At 44.5% G+C, this 18,765-nt stretch overlaps 1 protein-coding gene across 5 annotated transcripts in view; it reads left to right on the top strand.

The window, feature by feature from the left end:
- Nucleotides 1-145: 145 nt before the first annotated feature.
- CHKA (choline kinase alpha) overlaps nt 146-18,765 on the top strand; it is a 61,711-nt gene continuing 43,091 nt past the window's right edge. For 4 of the 5 annotated variants that reach the window (XM_044919144.1, XM_021685275.2, XM_044919146.1 and 1 more), the window contains exon 1: nt 146-207. The gene's annotated coding sequence lies outside the window, so the exon portion shown is untranslated. The remainder of the gene's footprint in view (nt 208-18,765) is intronic. The other variant, XM_044919143.1, reaches the window with a different exon arrangement.

Raw genomic sequence — 18,765 nt, forward strand, 5'->3', positions numbered from 1 at the left:
CGCCAGCGACCGCGAGCCCAAGCAGCTGGGCGGCCCGCAGCCGCCGCTCGCGCTGCCGCCGCCGCCGCCGCTGCCGCTGCCCCCGCCGCCGGCAGACGAGCAGCCCGAACCTCGGACGCGGCGCAGGGCCTATCTGTGGTGCAAGGAGTTCCTGCCCGGTGCCTGGCGGGGCCTTCGCGAGGACCAGTTCCACATCAGTGTCATCAGGTCGGTGGCGGCGCCCCGCGGGGGTGGGCGCGGGGGTGGGCGCGGGGGGCAGAAGCGGGGAGCCGCTACCCGGTCAGGTGACGCTGGCCGGGCGGGGGCGGGGCCTGCGGACACTGCGGGGGGCTGAAGACCCCTTTCCCCGAACCGCGTGAAATCCCAGCGGGATTCCGCGGCACTGGCCCCGCGGCCTCACAGGACCTTCCAGAAGACAGGCTGTTGAAAAAAATATATATATACCGGTTTCATGGGACAACAGGTCTCCTGTAGGCAGAACAATGCCGTTGAATCACAAAGTGCGTTTTGTCTAGAAGCTTAAAAATTTGTCTGGGAAATCCCTTTGCGGTTTTAGGGCCTTGAATGCGGAGGAGTGTCCTGATTGGCTTTAAAAAAAGTCACCTGATAAGTTTGCTTCTAGTTCCTCGAGTCCGTGGTTTGCTTTTTTCCCCGCGCTGAAAGAGTCATTTGTTAGTGTCCAAGGGGTGACGTTTGCTCATCCTGGCCAGCACTGTTCAGTCATAGGGGTGTATTAGTGGTCAGAGTTTAGGAGGTGTGGCTCCAAAAATTACGACCAAGGGAGAAAGATTCCCCCCTTTTTCCCTCCCCCCCCTTTTTTAAGCTAAAAATATTTAGTCGTAAATTTACATGACAAAAAATGTATGTGTATGTGTATTCAGACTGAACAGGAAAAGACTCCCTTGATTTCTGTTGCCGTTCTGCTCCCACGAGATAACTATTTAACAGTTAGTGTTCTTTTATATAGACCTTTAAAAATGCGTTTCTTTCTCGCAGCTTTTCTTTTAACTGGTTGACCAGGTTGAGTGTCATATCTAGAAACTGGCTGGCTGCCACTGATAATCCCCAAATCCAATTGTAGTCATTTGATTGCTTTTCCGTGCCCAGTCTTTTCAAGCAGAGCTGCAAATGCAGCAGAATAACTGAGCTTCACTTCCTTGTTGTCCTCTGGCCTCTCTTATGGATTTGCTTATGAGCAGTGAGAGGCAAAAGATAAGAATCAAAAACAGAGGTTTTAGATAATCTCACAATTGCCTGAGTTTTTTTTCATGAATCTCTCCAAAACTATCACATTTAGTTAGCCCTGAAGATCCTCAGTGAAAAGGGTGATAGAGCTCATCCTAGGCCGTGTCATCAGTGTGTAAAATGAAAAACCTAGAGGGGCTGGAGGTCAGTGGTTGTTTGCTGAACTAGGAGGTCTCTGGTACCCCCCTCCTGCTCCAGTGCTCTTGCCTGGTGCCTGTGAAGACGTTTGGACACCCCGGGATTCAGCCTTAAGACATTTTTTTGTGGCACCTTTTGGGGAAGTGTCAGTGGTCAGTTAAACCTGTGTTTTGCTCAAAACTCATTTTAAGAGCGTTGAGGATGTGTTTTGTTTCTTTTCTCCAAGAATTCATAGTCTTAGAAATGGTCATGAAAGCTTTCCTTTGGTTTGGAGGACCTTTTAAAACAATGTATGGTATACACTGCCTCTTAGTTCTGTTTTCTGGAATAGAATGTGGTTATGGAATCCATTTAATAGGGAGAAAAGAGGTGATTTAGGACATGGGAAGGGGGTGATGCCTAGCTTTTAAAAAGCAAAAGAGGGGGACGCCTGGGTTGCTCAGTCGGTTAAGCGTCTGCCTTCGGCTCAGGTCATGATCCCAGGGTCCTGGGATCGAGTCCCACATCAGGCTCCCTGCTCCGTGGGGAGCCTGCTTCTCCCTCTGTCTCTGTCTCTTTCTCTCTGTCTTTCATGAATAAAATAAAAAATAAATAAATAAATAAAAAGCAAAAGAGGCAGTTCAGAGTAGGGAATGGGGTTTCCCTTGGTTGAAATCTAGTGAGTTGCCTTTCCTGTGACTCCGACTGTTAGGTGTTACTGACACTTCACCATCTTTCAGCTTTTGGCTGAGTGCTGGTCCATCCCTAGCGGTTTGTCAGACCTCACCACCTCAACTCAGTCCATCTAGTCTGTCCACATTTCACCCTTTTGCTCCTTCCCACCCTGGAATATGCTCTTGCTGCTTTCTGTCTTTGAGTTGGTAACAGCAGCTGGCCAGAGTCCCAGGACCACTGCCACCTTTGCCCTCCCCCAGAAGCCCCTCCTCTGCCTGCAGTGGCAGCTGAGACCGGGTGAGCTGCTTTTGCATCCACACCTACTGTCTATTCCCTGTGCTGTTTCTGAGGCCAGGAGTCCAGGTCCGCGTCCTTGCTTAGACACCGTAACAGGAGGTGCCCATGGATGTCCTTGCACTTTGGGTTCCCTCCTCTAAATCATTCTTTGTCCTGTTGCCAGGTATTCTCAAATAGTTTTACTCTTTGTTTTAAAGTTTACGTGGCTTCTTGTAGCTGGAGAATAAAGTCCGGACTTATTTGCCTGCTTTAAACTTGGGCCCCAGCCTCCCTAGAGTGGTTCCTTTTTGTTGCTATTGTTTAAAAATCGCTCCCCCCTCCCCCCCCACCAGCAGTGAGGAGCCGTGGGCTCCTTACACTGGACCCTGTATTTCCTGAATGAGCTTTGTGCTTTTAGTCTCTAGGCCTTTCTTTGCTCTTAAACTCTGCTTGGCAGCCTGGTGTCTGCTTTTAAACTTCCTCCTTCAAGACCTAACTTAGAAACAGAATTAATTCCTTCTTTATTTATGTCTTTTCCATAGCACTTCATATACATAGACACCTTCACAGCAACAACAGTGTTTATTCTTTGCCTCTTCTGTTAGATTGAATTCCTAGAGGGCATTTCCTGTTCATCTCGGATCTCCAGCAATGGAATAGTGCCTGACTTGTGGTAGGCACTAGATTTTAGCTTAAATTGATCTCTTCACTATCCTCCTACTGTGATGACAGTGGTCTTTCTAATCAGACTGTTGTTTGCCTGAGTCCCTCTAGCTAGGAGTGGTATAGGGAAAGATAAAAATTATGGTGACGTTGAGGCACCTGGGTGACTCCTCGGTTAAGCACCCAGCTCTTGATTTTGGCTCAGGTCATGATCTCAGGGTCGTGAGAATGAGCCCCACATGGGGCTCTGCGCTGGGTGTGGGCTCTGCTTAAGATCCCCCCTCCCTGCCACACTCACTGTCTCTCTCAAAAAAAAAAAAAAAAAATTACTGTCCATGCCCAGCCGTCACAGCTGATCACTAGCTTCTGTCCAGGCCCATCAAATCAAGGGTTTGTTATTATCATTCTTGTTGCTGATTGGTAAAAGTCACAATCAGTTGTGAAGTGAAATTGCAAATCTTTGCAAGATTTCATGAAGTCTGGTGGAAGAAATGTTTGAGAGCTGTTAAAGTTTCACACATATCTGTTGACACATTACAACCCACAGACCCACTAACAGTTGGAAATTGATGAGGAAGGTGATACCCTGAGCTCTCCCAAGTAGAATCATTTAGATATCAAAAAACCAAGAGAAGTCATTGAAAAGACTGGCGAAGTCCTTAAATATATTTGCACAATGACGCAGTAAAAGTCAAATAGGGAGTGAGTTGTGGTTTATGATGTCATCATTAAGTTTTTTGTTAGAATTATGCCAAAATTCCCTACTTAATTTCCTTTCTATGTACACAGTTGCATTTATAACCTAAATTATATGTAACGTCTAGTTTCATTTTTCAAGATAGAGTTTCATTTACATTTTGTTTTTACTATTTACTGTGAAAATTTGGTCCCTTAAGTGACTTTACTTTTTTATTTTATTTATTTGAGAGAGAGAAAGAGAGATAGTGAGAGAGAACACAACCACGGGGTAGAGGGAGAAGCAGGCTCCCCGCTGAGCCAGGAGCCCAATGTGGGGCTCAATCCCAGGACCCTGGGATCATAACCTGAGCTGAAGGCAGATGCTTAACTGACTGAGCCACCCAGGTGCCTCCCCCTTTTTTTAAGATTTTATTTATTTATTTGAGAGAGGGAGTGAGAGCATTAATGGTGGGGAGGGGCAGAGGGAGAGGGAGAAGCAGACTCCCCGCTGAGCAGGAAGCCCAGTGAACACAGGGCTCAGTCCCAGGATCCTGGGATCATGACCTGAGCCAAAGGCAGATGCTTAACCAACTGAGCCACCCAGGTGCCCCAAGTGGCCTTACTTTTTTAAAAAAATTAATAGGGCGCCTGGGTGGCTCAGTCGGTTAAGCATCTGCCTTCGGCTCAGGTCATGATCCCAGGGTCCTGGGATCAAGCCCCACTTCGGGCTCCCTGCTCAGCGGGGAGCCTGCTTCTCCCTCTCCCTCTGCCTGCCACTTCCCCTGCTTGTGCTTTCTGTCAAATAAATAAATAAAAATCTTAAAAAAAATTAATAAACTTGGGGCACCTGGCTGGCTCAGTCGGTGGAGTATGTGACTCTTGATCTCAGGGTCTTGAGTTCGAACTCCACATTAGTCATAGAGCTTACTTAGAAAAAATTAATAAACTTAATTTTTTTAGAGCAGTTTTAGGTTCACAGCCAAATTGAGCAGAAAGTACAGAGAGTTCCCATATACCCCATCCCCCCCAACACACACACCAGAGTGGTACATTGGTGAACCTACACTAACATCATTATCACTCAAAGTCCCTAATTTACACTAAGGTTCACTCTCAGTGTTGTACATTTAGTGGGTTTGGACAAATGTATGTCACGTATCTACTATTGTAGCATCCTGCAGAGTAGCTTCACTGCCCTAAAGGTCCTCTGTCCTCTGTCTCTCTTCCCAACCCCTTTTCTCAAATGTCCTATGATTGGAAGCATAAAGTATGTAGTCTTTTCAGATTGGCGTCTTTCCTTAACAGTATGCATTTAAGTCTCCTTCATATTTTTTCATGGCTTACCATATCATGATCGTATATTTCATTTTAGTACTGAGTAATATTTCATTGTTCAGATGGACCACAGTTTATCCGTTTACCTACTGAAGGACATCTTGGTTGCTTCCAAGCAATTATGAATAAAGCTCCTGTCAATATCCATGTGCAGCTTTTTGTATGGATGTAAGTTTTCAACTCTTTGAGTAAATATGAAAGTGTGCAGTTGCTGGATTGTATGGTAAGAGCATTTTTTTTTTTTTTTTTGGTTTTTTTTTTTAAAGTTTTTTTTTTTTTTTTTTTGGTTTTTTTTTTTAAAGATTTTATTTATTTATTTGACAAAGAGCGACAGTGAGAGCAGGAACACAAGCAGGGGGAGTGGGAGAGGGAGAAGCAGGCTTCCCGCTGAGCAGGAGCCGATGCAGGGCTCGATCCCAGGACCCTGGGATCATGACCTGAGCCAAAGGCAGACGCCCAACGACTGAGCCACCCAGGCGCCCGGTAAGAGCATGTTTTGTTCTGTAAGAAACAGTCTGTCTTCCAGAGTGGTTGCGCCATCTTGCGTTTCTGCCCACAGTGAGAGAGTTCACGGTGCTCTACATCCTCGCCAGCATTTGGTGCCAGCATTCTAGATTTTGGCCACTCTGGTAGGTGTGCACTGGTATCTCATTTTAATTTGTGATTCCCTAATGACATATGTGGAGAATCGTTTTATATGCTTACATGCCTTCTGTATATCTTCTTTGGTAAGGCGTGTGTTTAGATCTTTTGTCCATTTTTTAAATCAAGTTCTGTTTTCTTATTGTTGAGTTTTAAGAGTTCTTTGTATGTTTTAAGAGTTCTTTGTATCTTTTGGCTAATAGTCCTTTTTTTTTTTTTTTTTTTAAGATTTTTATTTATTTATTTGACAGAGAGAGAGACAGCGAGAGAGGGAACACAAGCAGGGGGAGTGGGAGAGGGAGAAGCAGGCTTCCCGCAGAGCAGGGAGCCTGATGCGGGGCTCGATCCCAGGACCCTGGGATCATGACCTGAGCCGAAGGCAGACGCTTAACGACTGAGCCACCCAGGCGCCCTTGGCTAATAGTCCTTTACCCAGTGTGTCTTTTGCAGATATTTTCTTCCAGTTTGTGGCTGTCGCCTTATTTTCTTGAATAGTGTCTTTGCGGAGAAGTTTTAAATTTTAATGAATTCCAGCTTATCAATCATTTCTTTCATGGATTGTGCCTTTGGTGTTGTATCTGAAATGTAATGGCCATAAGCAAGGTCGTTTAGATGATTTCCTGTTATAGTCTGGTTTGTAGTTTTGCATTTTACATTTAGGTCTAGGATCCATTTTATGTTAATTTTTGTGAAGGATGTAAGGTCTGTTTCTAGATTTTTCTTTTTTAAAAGTAGGCTCCATGCCCAGCGTGAAGCCCAACGCAGGGCTTAAACTCACAACCCTGAGATCAAGACCTGAGCTGCAATCCAAAGTCAGACACTTAACTGACAGGGCCACCCTGACACCCCTAGATTTCAGTTTTTAACTGTGAATGTCTAGTCGGTCCAACTCCATTTGTTGACTGTCCCTTCTCTATTGAATTGCCCTTGCTCTTGGTCAAGATCAGTGGACTGTATTTATGTGGATCTATTTCTGGGCTCTGCACTCTGTTTCATCGATCTGTTTTCCCATTTTTTTTTTTTTTTTTTTTTTTTAAGGCTTTATTTATTTATTTGACAGAGACACAGTGACAGAGAGAGGAGTGGGAGAGGGAGAAGCAGGCTTCCCGTGGAGCAGGGAGCCCGACATGGGGCTCGATCCCAGGACCCTGGGATCATGACCTGAGCCAAAGGCAGACGCTTAACGACTGAGCCACCCAAGTGCCCCCCCCCTTTTTTTTAAGATTTCATTTATTTATTTGACAGAGAGAGCACAAGCAGGGGGTGTGGCAGGGAGAGGGAGAAGCAGGCTCCATGCTGAGCCAGGGGGAGCCCGACGTGGGACTTGATTCCAGGACCTCGGGATCATGACCTGAGCCAAAGGCAGTCGCTTAACCAACTGAGACACCCAGGTGTCCTTGTTTGCCCATTCTTTTTGCAACGCCACACTGTCCTGATTACTGTAGCTTTGTAGTAAGTCTTGAAGTCACGTAGTGTCAGTCCTCTGACTTTGTTCTTCTCCTTTAATACCGAGTTGGCTATTCTGGGTGTTTTGCCTCTCCATGTAAACTCCAGAGTCAGTTTGTCAGTATTGATAAAACAACTTGCTGGGATTTTGATTGGGATTATATTGGATCTATACATCAAATAGGGAGGAACTAGCATCTTGGCAATATACTGAGTCTTCCTATCCATGGTCATGGAATATCTCTCCATTTTATTTAGTTATTCTTTGATATCTTTCATAAGAGTTTTGTATTTTTCCTCCTATAGATCTTGTACATATTTTGTTACATTTATACCTAAATGTTTCATTTTTTGGTTGCTGATGTACATGGTAATGTGTTTTTAACTTTAATTTCTACTTGTTCATTGCTGGTATATGGGAAAGTGAAAGTGATTGACTTTTTTTTTTTTTTTTTTAAGAGAGGGTGGGGAGGGTCAGAGGGAGAGGGAGAGAGAAATGTTAAGCAGACTCCATGCCCAGCGTGGAGCCCAATGCAGGACTTAATCTCACAACCCAGAGATCATGACCTGAGTCAAAATCAAGAGTCAGACTCAGTTGACTGAGCCAAGGTGCCCCAGTGATTGACTTTTATATGTTAACACTTTTTTTTTAAGATTTTATTTATTTGAGAGAGAAAGAATGAGAGAGAGAGAGAGCGTAAGAGGGGAGAGCATGAGAGGGGAGAGCTTCAGAGGGAGAAGCAGACTCCCTGCTGAACAGGAAGCCTGATGCGGGACTTGATCCCAGGACTCCAGAATCATGACCTGAGCCAAAGGCAGTCACTTAACCAACTGAGCCACCCAGGCGCCCCTATATGTTAACTTTATTTATTTATTTATTTATTTTTTTAAAAGATTTTATTTATTTGACAGAGAGAGACACAGCAAGAGAGGGAACACAAGCAACGGTAGTGGGAGAGGGAGAAGCAGCTTCCCGCTGAGCAGGGAGCCCGATGCAGGGCTCGATCCCAGGACCCTGGGATCATGACCTGAGCCGAAGGCAGACGCTTAATGACTGAGCCACCCAGGTGTCCCTATATGTTAACTTTTATATGACTTTTGTATCCTGTAACCTTGCTGTAATTCTTATTGGTTCCAGGATTTTATTCTCAGTCTAGTCTCTTGGCTTGTCCAGCTACTGATGCTCATGTTCTCCTTCCGGATTTTTCCCTGCAGCAGACTTCTCCACTATCTCACCATCCTCTATCAGCTGGCGGAGAATCTTGTCCTGCCCTTGGACAGCCCTTGTCTTTAGCTTTTCATTAGTCTGTTTTGCATCTACAACGAGATTGTACTCTTCATGTCTTTTATACTTAACGTATGTATGTAAGCAGGCTCTACACCCAATGTGGGGCTTGAACTCACAGCCCTGAGATCAAGAGTTGCATGATTGGGGTGTCTGGGTGGCTCAGTTCGTTAAGTGTCTGACTCTTGATTTCAGCTCAGGTCATGATCTTGGGGTCATGGTATCAAGCCCCGCATTGGGTTCCGCGCTCAGTGTGGGGTCTGCTTGGGATTCTCTCCCTCTGGCCCTTCCTTCATGCATGTGTGTGCTCGCTCTCTAAAGTAAAAATGAATAAATAAAATCTTAAAAAAAAAAAAAAAAAAGAGTTGCATTCTCTACCAAGTGAGCCTGCCAGGTGCCCCTCCATTTCTTTCATTACTTATTTACACATCTCACTGTGGCCAGGAGTGTTTTCTTTTGAGTAGCCCAGGGACTTATGACGGCCTGGGAGGCCTGTATGAGCTAGGGCATGTGGAGCGCTGTGTGGGGAAAGTGCAGCAGCCCTGACTCTGAAAGATGGGTGAGAGAGCAGGCAGAGGCATGCTACCTTCCAAGGATGCTCCGAATAGTGACTTGAGATCGGTATTTTAGGAACCCTTTCTGATGGATGCTTGGTAATGCCCGGACACCGTTTTGGTCATCACGACTGGGTGGTGGCGGTGGCCTTGGCATCCAGTGGGAGGAGGGAAGGGCTACTGCTAACCATCCTACAGTACAAAACAAAGGACAGCCCGTCCTCTTCCTCCAACAAAGAATTCTCGGGCGCCACGGGTCAGCAGTGCCGAGCTGGAGCAGCCCTTGGAATAGAGGACTAAAGACCAGCTTTCGTCTTCCATCCGTCTGGCACGTTCTTACAGATGAACTTTTGCTTTACACTTGCTGCTGGGGAGCAGCTGACATGACCTCATGTGATTGTCACAAACCCCATTATTAGGTGCTACTGCATTATTTGATGGTGAGAAAACAGGCTTAAAAGGCATCGACTAACTTGCCCAAGGCCACACAAGCTGCCTGTGGGAGCCAGCATTCACCAAGGTCAAAAGCTCTTCCCTTAACACTGCCTCCAGGCTTGGGGTTAAGGCACCTGTCCCTGACCACCACACACTGATGGCTGTCATTTCACTGAAGTTGCTCTTTTTTTTTCCCCCACCTGAGCCATGGTGGTTTCAAGTTGAGTTTTAGATGGTTAAAAGAAATTCCCCAAAAATCCGCTTTTTTTCCCTCTTATTTCATGTGTGCTCCAAATTCATTGGCTGTTTCGGTATGTCACTGTTCTATTTTCCATGTATCCAGTCCTTGGACTTGTGGATCATTTTCCTGCTGAGATAGTGGTTATGTTTGAATTTTTTTTTTCCCCTCGTAATTTGACTTTTAGAAAAAGTGAAATTTGGAGGGGGGAGTGCAGGCTGTAAGCCTCAGGGAGACTGAGTCCTGTGCGTGCTGGACTTGATGCCATGTAACACGTGGACAGTTTGCAGAGGTGTCAGTGGTTCTTTGTTTTTCAGCAAAATACAGTTGGCTAGTTGCAGACCAGATAACCTCCCATCTTAATTTAGCAGACAAAAATTTTTGTTAAAGATTTCTCTGGAACAGGCAGGTTCTCGGGTTTATCATTCTCTGAGCATTGAGATGATGCACCTAGATATGGATCCTTTTCCAAATGATTAAAAATATATAGATGTTTTATTGGATGAATGGATAAGCAAAATGTCACTTTTTTTTTTTTTTAAAGATTTTATTTATTTATTCGTAAGAGACAGAGATGCAGAGAGGCAGAGGGAGAAGCAGGCTCCCAAGGAGCAGGGAGCCCAATGCGGAACTCGATCCCAGGACCCTGGGATCACGACCTGAGCCGAAGGCAGACGCTCAACCATCTGAGCCACCCAGGCGCCCGCAAAATGTCACTTTTTAAAAAAAATTTTATTTTATTTTATTATGTTAGTCACCATACAGTACATCATTAGTTTTTGATGTAGTGATCCATGATTCATTGTTTGCGTATAACACCCAGTGCTCCATGCAGTACATGCCCTCCTTAATACCCATCACCGGGCGAACCCATCCCTCCACCCCACTCCCCAAAATGTCACATTTACATGGACTGTTATTTAACCTTAAAAGAGGAGATTCTGACACCTCCTACAGCATGGATGAACCTTGAGGACTAATGCTAAGTGAAATAATTGCAAGTCCCAAAAGGACGTAACTGTATGATTTGACCTCTGTGAGATCTCTAGTGCGGTCAGATTCATAGAGACAAAGTAGAGTGGCCAGGGGCTGGGGGAGGGGAGAGTGGAGAGTTAGTGCTTAATGGGCACAGTTTCAGTTTTGCAAGATAAAAAGAGTTCTGGAGATGGATGGTGGTGATGGTTGCAAAAACAGTGTGAATGTGCTTAATGCCACTGAATTGTACTCTTAAAAATGGTTAAGATGGTAGGGGTGCCTGGGTGGCTCAGTGGGTTACTGTCTGCCTTCAGCTCAGGTCATGATCCTAGGGTCCAGCATTAGTCTCCTTCCTCAGAGGGGAGTCTGCTTCTCCCTCTGCCTCTTATGCTTGTGCTCTCTCTCTGTCGAATAAGTAGGTAAAATCTTTAAAAAGAAATGGTTACGATGGTAAATTGTATGTTGTGTGTATTTCACCACAATTTAAAAACTGGAAAAAAATAGGAATGCCTGGCTGGCTTAGTCGGTGGAACATGGGAATCTTGATCTTGGGGTTCTGAGTTTGAGCCCCACATTGGGTGTACAGATTACTGGGAAAAAAAAACTTTAAAAAATGGCTGTTGAAAAATTGGACAAAAAATATATATACACGTAGATGTTTGACATTAGGAATGTCCTATTGCAAGACTTTGGGCATTCCACTAAATTGTATCACTATAGCATGGATTTTTCCTGCTTAGAATGCTGTGGAATAAAATAGATATTAAATAACCTCTTTGAGACCTGCTAAGTCTACAAAAAAGGATGGAAGCCATTTTTAAAACAATTTAAAAATGTGTTACTAAAGTAAAAGCTGTATTTTTTTTTTTTTAAAGATTTTATTTATTTGACAGAGAGAAACACAGCGAAGAGGGAACACAAGCAGGGGGAGTGGGAGAGGGAGAAGCAGGCTTCCCGCGGAGCAGGGAGCCCGATGCGGGGCTCGATCCCAGGACCCTGGGATCATGACCTGAGCTGAAGGCAGACGCTTAATGACTGAGCCACCCAGGCGCCCCTAAAAGCTGTATTATACAGTAAACCCTATCTAGCAAAGTAACTGTACTCCAAACTTTTAAAAAATATGTTTTCTGTAGGATAAATACTTGAAAACATTGAAGCCACTCCTAGGTGCAAATGCAGAGACTAGCTCAGAAGCTCTCTCTTGTATGTTTGCTTATAACTTGTAGTTAAAACTTGTTCTTCAGCCAAATGACCAACTACTTTTTTTTTTTTTAAATTTATTTGAGAGTGAGAGAGAGCACAAGAGGGGGGAGCGGGAGAGGGAGAAGCAGACTCCCCGCCGAGCAGGGAGCCCGATGCGGGACTCGATCCCGGGACTCCGGGATCATGACCTGAGCCGAAGGCAGTCGCTTAACCGACTGAGCCACCCAGGCGCCCTGACCAACTACTTCTTAACCAGAAACCGAGTACTCGAATGTCAGGATGTGACATTCACTAGTGCCCAAGATCTATACCGTGTACGCCAGCTTCCTGATGCTGACATGTTCAGGCAGGTCACATCTACTGGACTATTCAGCTTTCTTCCTCCTGGGGCTGAGAAGGTTTTGATGATCTCATCGACTCCAATTTGGCTTCATTTTGCACACGGAGTGTATTTACAAGCTATGTGAACTTCTCAGAGCAACCAGAATCGAATGACAGTGTTCATGGCCAACAGCTGATGGTAGCATTCGATGTTTTCGGTAAGGCGGGTGGAAAGTCTGGGAGGTCTGGGAAGTGGCCGTTGTTTCCTCTGTATGTGCTCTGGAACCAAGAGGACAGCTCGCTCCTGCAGCTTTATGGCTGGAGAAGGGGTGAGGAGTATACGGGCAGTGCTGTGCTGTCCCACCTGACAGGCTGGGCAGTAGGAAGCCAAGGTGTGTAGCCGGGTAGCTTTTCCAGCTTCGCTTCCTCTCTTTCTGGTTGGGTCACTTCAAATGACTTGTTATGGGTGTTGCAACGGGGAGCGCTTCTGCCACCTCTGGCCTTCCTGGTGAAGTACAGCTGTGCCTTAAATGGTGACTGACCCGCCTCTGAAGTTAGGGCATTGTCTCATTTGCCCCGCAGTGGGGAAATGCCCTTTTTCCTTCTCCCTCCTTGAAAATCTCCACATTGCTCCACATAATGGGTAAGAAACATTTTGGCTGTTTTAAAGGCTAGATCAGGAAATGCAAGGCTGAAAAGGAGGTCTGGGCATAATAGTCCTGAAAAGTATCCGGAATATTATCTGTTATGTGACTTGCAGGAGGAAATTTGCAGTAAAAGCTCAATTAACTGGGGCCCAACTTACTGAAAATTTTCCTTATTCTTTTTTTTTTTTAACCACTCCCTTTTCCACAAAATCAAGTAAAGGTTTAGATTTGTGCTTACCAAACTAGAATACCCATACCCAAGCCACAGTACAATCTTATAAATCTGCCCAGAAAGTTAATTGTATTAACAGATTCAGAGAGTAGTTTGTGTTTATTAAAACAGAAAACTGGTATATTATGGAGTAGAAGAGAAAACACTGCCTGGATAGATATATGAAATTTTGAGTTTAGATTTTTGACAAGAATATTTTATTTGGTAATCTTTAATTATCTTGTAGTTAGGATGATACTTCATAGCTACTTGATGATTAACCAGGAAATTCAATCAAGTGGGCTAACTCCCTCCCTGAGCATTCCTTTTATTTGTGAAGTGATTACAGAAGACAGTTGGAAAAAACAAAGGTTATTTTTGTTCATTTTGTTTAAAATTTTTTTGAGGGGCGACCTCAGGGTCGTGAGATTGAACCCTGCGTCAGGCTCCATGCTCAGCGTGGAGTCTGCTTGAGATTCTCCTCTACCTCTGCCCCTCCTTGCTTGTGCTCTCTCTTTCTTTCTCTCTAAAATAAATCTTGAAAGGAAGAAAGGAAGAGAAAGCAAGCAAGCCAGGCAGACATACATCCTGTCATCGTCCAGGCCCAGGTGACATTTGTGTGCATTGAGGGCAGGGTCACGTGGAGGGAGCTAAGGATCCTCCAGGTGTCTCTGACCTTTACAGGGAACCCATGTGACTAATGAGAACTGCAGACAGATACGGTGTATGAGTTGCCCTTTGTCCGTTTGTGGACTGTGAATAAAGAAGCTTAGGATTCAATAAGGTGTGTGTATTATCAGTGGGCAGACAATTCATGCCTGAAGTTATGGTCGTACTTTGACTACTTTCTCCTGCCCATGTGCTATTGAAAATGCCATGTCTTCTGAGTTTTCCTGATTCTCTTCATTTTCCTGCCGGCTCAGTGGTGGAATTTAGGATGCTGCATTAAAGAGCACTGGGCAGGGGCGCCTGGGTGGCTCAGTCGTTAAGCGTCCGAGCCTTCGGCTCAGGTCATGATCCCCGGGTCCTGGGATTGAGCCCTGTGTCGGACTCCCTGCTCAGTGGGGCGTCTGCTTCTCCCTCTCCCTCTGCCCCTGCTAATGCTCTCTCTCTTGCTCATGCGCTCGCTCTCAAATAAATAAATAAATAAATAAAATCTTAAGGAAATAACAAAGAGCATCGTGTGCAGAGATGGCCGTAGCTAATAAAGCAGAAGTTAAAGACTTCGAAAAGCCAAGAGAGTATGAACAGCATGGAAATGAGTCTATAGCAGGAGGGCAAAGGGCAAGAGAGATGGGTGTTAGCAAACCTCCCCTCTCCGGACTTCATTCTGGAATGTTTCTCTTGATGGTTTTTACGATGCCTTGGGTGCCAAGACTGTGGAACCCTGGCAATGAGAGGGTGGGAGGAGAAGAGCCGGGGTGGGTTTTGTGTGTGAGAACCTTCTCTTACTGGCCTCAAACTTGAAGGGAGGAAGGAAAAGTGACAAAAAGATATGTGGGAAGGAAAAAAAAGAAGTACCTGGTCAGAATCTGAGGAAAGGACCCCTGGTAGCAGAGGTGGGGGAGAAGCCGCGTCTAAATGGAGTAAGAAAAGGTTTGCGAAGCTGGGAACTCAGTGCAGCTGTGGAGAGGTTTCCTGAAACTGGGTAACTTTTCTCATTCCAAAGCTCTTAGTAATGTTTCTTTTTCCAGATCCTAAAATCAGAGGAGTCTTTTTTGTGGGCTTGATGGCTCTTAGGATCTAGCAGCTCCCCTGGAAGTGTTTGGTGGTTGGGAGCAGATTTTAATCAAATGATGATCGCCATGGATAAGACACAGAAGTTTATTATTAAGAGGATGGTTTATATAAATCAATGAATGTTCAGTCCACAGTTAACTAAGGCAAAGTGGTTATCACTGGTTCAAAAAGAAAGAAGAACAGCTTTATTGAGATACCATAAAGTTCACCCTTTTAAATTCAGTTCAGTGATTTTTAGTATTTTTATAGGGTTCTACAATAATCACCACTGTCTTTCTAGAACATTTTCATCACCTTGGAAATCAATCCTTTACCATTAGCAGTCTCTCCCCATGCTCCCCTCCTTAGCTCCTGACAACCACTAATCCACCTGATATCTTCTGAACATTTCATGTAGAAAGAATCATACAGTATGCGTGGACTTTTATGACCATTTTCTTTCACTTAGTATGTTTTCAAGGTTTATTCATGTCATAGCACATATGGTACTTTGTTCCTTTTTATGGTTGGATAATATTCCATTGCAGGATATACCACGATTTGTTCAACAGTTGATGAACATTTGAGCTTTTCCATTTTTTGGCTATTATGGACATTTGTGTACAGTTTTTTGTGAGGACATGTTTTCAGTTCTCTTGGGTATATGTGTAGGAGTGGAATTGCTGGGTCATGTGGTAACTTGATGTTTAACCTTTTGAAGATGTCACAGATCTTTTGAAGCCTCTGTCAAAGATAATCTCCATGGACCCCAGCAAATATCCCCCATTATGATTGAGAAGATACTGGACAAGGTTGTCATTGCTTTGACCCACTGTGATCTTTATCAGCACCATGTTTTCCTTGCTACCAATGATCTTGGTTTTATACAGACCCTACATTGCCAGCTGATATTTTTTTAAGATTTATTTATTTATTTTGGAGGGAGGGGCAGAGGCAGAGGGAGAGGGAGAGAGAATCCTCAAGCAGACTCCCTGCTGAGCCTGGAGCCCTATGTGGGGCTTGATCCCAGGACCCTGAGATCATGACCTGAAGCTGAAATCCAGAGTCAGCTGCTCAACTGACTGAGCCATCCAGGCGCCCCTTGCCAACTGATTTTTTGAGAAGAGTTCATTATATGCTGTTGATTGTGTATTAGATGCCATAAAGTTTTTATGTGAAATAAGCTCTTTATTAAAAATTAGAAATATTGAGGGGTGCTCAATTGGTTGAGTGTCTGACTTATGATTTCGGCTCAGGTTGTGATCTCATGGGTCTTGAGATTGAGCCACTTGGCGGGAGTCTGCTTGGGATTCTCTCTCTCCCTCTCCCTCTGTGCCCCGCCCCCCCCCCACTCATGAGCACATGTGAGCACTCGTTCTGTCTCTCAAATAAATAAATTTTTTTTTAAAGATTTTATTTATTTGAGAGAGAGAGAGAGAGAGAGAGCATGAGAGGGGGAGGGTCAGAGGGAGAAGCAGACTCCCCGCTGAGCAGGGAGCCTGATGTGGGACTCGATCCCGGGACTCCAGGATCATGACCTGAGCCGAAGGCAGTCGCTTAACCAACTGAGCCACCCAGGTGCCCCTCAAATAAATAAAAATTTTTAAGATTTATTTATTTGAGAGAGAGTGCAGAGTGAGAGAGAGATCACAAGCAGGGGGGTGGGAGGCAGAGGGAAACGGAGAAGCAGGCTCCCCGCTGAGCAGGGAGCCCAATGTGGGGCTCAATCCCAGGACCCTGGGATCATGACCTGAGCTAAAGGCAGATGTTTAATTGACTGAGCCATCCAGGCATCCCTAAAATTTTTTTTAAAAATTACATTTATAAGGTAGTAAATAAAAAAAGTAAAATAGCTTTATCAAATTGGAACATTCTGCTAAATTGGCCTCAGATTCCCTTCCTTTGCCCAGAGATAATCACCATTCTGAATTGGTATTAAAATTCTATTTGTTTCATTCTGAAATAAAATCTTTTATGATCTATGTATTTGGTTTAAGTGGTTTAAGTGCTGAAACATTATTTTTTGTGATAGGTGTACTTCGAATGGAATAGCTGACATATAAGAATTATAATCTTGTATGTTTGGGGACATTGTGGTTCGTACTTGACCATATGGAACCTGTTGTCCGTTAGGCTTCTATTTGAGGAAGTCCTTGCACCTTAAGAAGGCACGATTGCTGGGACGCCTGGGTGGCTCAGTCGTTAAGCGTCTGCCTTCGGCTCAGGGTCCTGGGATCGAGCCCCACATCGGGCTCCCTGCTTAGCCAGGAGCCTGCTTCTCCCTCTCCCGCTCCTCCTCCTTGTGTTCCCTCTCTAGCTGTCTCTCTCTCTCTGTCAAATAAATAAATAAATCTTTAACAACAACAAAAAAAAGAAGGCATGATTGCTATGTCTTGCCATAAGGAACTTTGAAGAGGAAGTAGCGTCAAATACCAGTTCTTAGTGTTATATGGAGTGGTTTTTGTTTTGAAATGATTTTGTGGAATTTCCCAAGGTTCTTTTTAATAATGTTGATCAATATGTTGCCTACCGTGACACAGTATCTTTGACCTATTTCTGGGTCAACTAAAATTTTAGATTATCTTCTTTTTTTTTTTTTTTTTTTTTTTAATTTTTATTTTTTTATTTTTATTTTTTTTAAAGATTTTATTTATTTATTTGACAGAGAGAGACACAGCGAGAGAGGGAACACAAGCAGGGGGAGTGGGAGAGGGAGAAGCAGGCTCCCCGCAGAGCAGGGAGCCCGACGCGGGACTCGATCCCAGGACCCCGGGATCATGACCTGAGCCGAAGGCAGTCGCTCAACCGACTGAGCCACCCAGGCGCCCCAGATTATCTTCTATTTTACGTTTTCCAGTTTGATCTTCTCTTCTTGTTGTTTAGTGCAATTAATTGTATGACTTTATGAGGAGGGTAATGGATTGACATTTATCAGTTTTGAAGTAACCTAGCATGGAGTCACTGATGCATGTCACCAAGAAGTCTTTTTTTTAAGATTTTATTTATTTGAGAGGGAGAGAGAGAGCACGCATGAGCAGGGGGAGGGGCAAAGGGAGAAGCAGAGTCCCTGCTGAGCAGGGAGCTGATGCAATGCGGAGCTCATCCCACCACCCTGGGGTCATGACCTGAGCCAAAGGCAGACGCTTAACCAACTGAGCCACCCGAGGTCCAGCCCCCAAGAAGTCAATTAAATAAAGCTAACTCTTAGCATGTTTTATTATGTATTTTAATAAATTTATTTTTTCTGTATTGATGTACCTATAAATATTTCCAATGCAACAATTTTTTAACTTAAAAATATTTCATGGCCTTTGTTCATAACTTCATGTATATTGTAGACTTAAAAAAATTTTAGTCATCTTCACTAGCAATTTGATGTTTTTTATTTATTAATTTTTAAAGATTTATTCATTTTAGAGGGAGAATGTGTGTGCACGAGCTGGGGGAGGGGCAGAGGGGGAGAGAGAGAGAGAGGGAAGGCAGACTCCCTGCTGAGCAGGGAGCCTGACACAGGGCTCCATCCCACGTCCCCAAGACCACAACCCAAGCTGAAACCAAGAGTCAAATGCCCAACTGACTGACCCACCCAGGTGCCCTGCAGTTGATGTTTTTAAAAATTATATTTTGATCTCTCAGGTTTTTGTTGTTAAATAAGTCAGTCAAGAATATGAGACAGGGGCACCTGGATGGCTCAGTTGGTTAAATGTCTGCCTTGGTTTTAGCTCAGGTCGTGATCTCAGGGTTGTGAAATCAAGCCCCGCGTCCGGCTCCTCACTCAGCGGGGAGTCTGAGATTCCCTCTTCCTCTGCCCCCCCACCTGCATTTTCTCTCTCTCTCTCTCAAATACATAAATCTTAAAAAAATAAAATAAAAGAATATGAGAGGGGAGTTCTGATGTGCTGACAGGCAAGGAGTGAGTGGTGTGGCTTTGTTTGTAGGACACTTTGGCAATGGGTAGCAAGAGTTTAAAAATGTTAGTGCCCTTTGACCCAGAAAAACCAACGTAACTAAAGCGTCTCATCAGATTGTGCATAAAGATTGATGTACCGGGTGTCCATACTGTAGAGTTATGGATAGAAGTAGAAAGTTATGGAAAAGCC

The sequence above is a fragment of the Neomonachus schauinslandi genome, chromosome 11 (assembly GCF_002201575.2).
Source record: "Neomonachus schauinslandi chromosome 11, ASM220157v2, whole genome shotgun sequence".
Classification (NCBI taxonomy): Eukaryota; Metazoa; Chordata; class Mammalia; order Carnivora; family Phocidae; genus Neomonachus; species Neomonachus schauinslandi.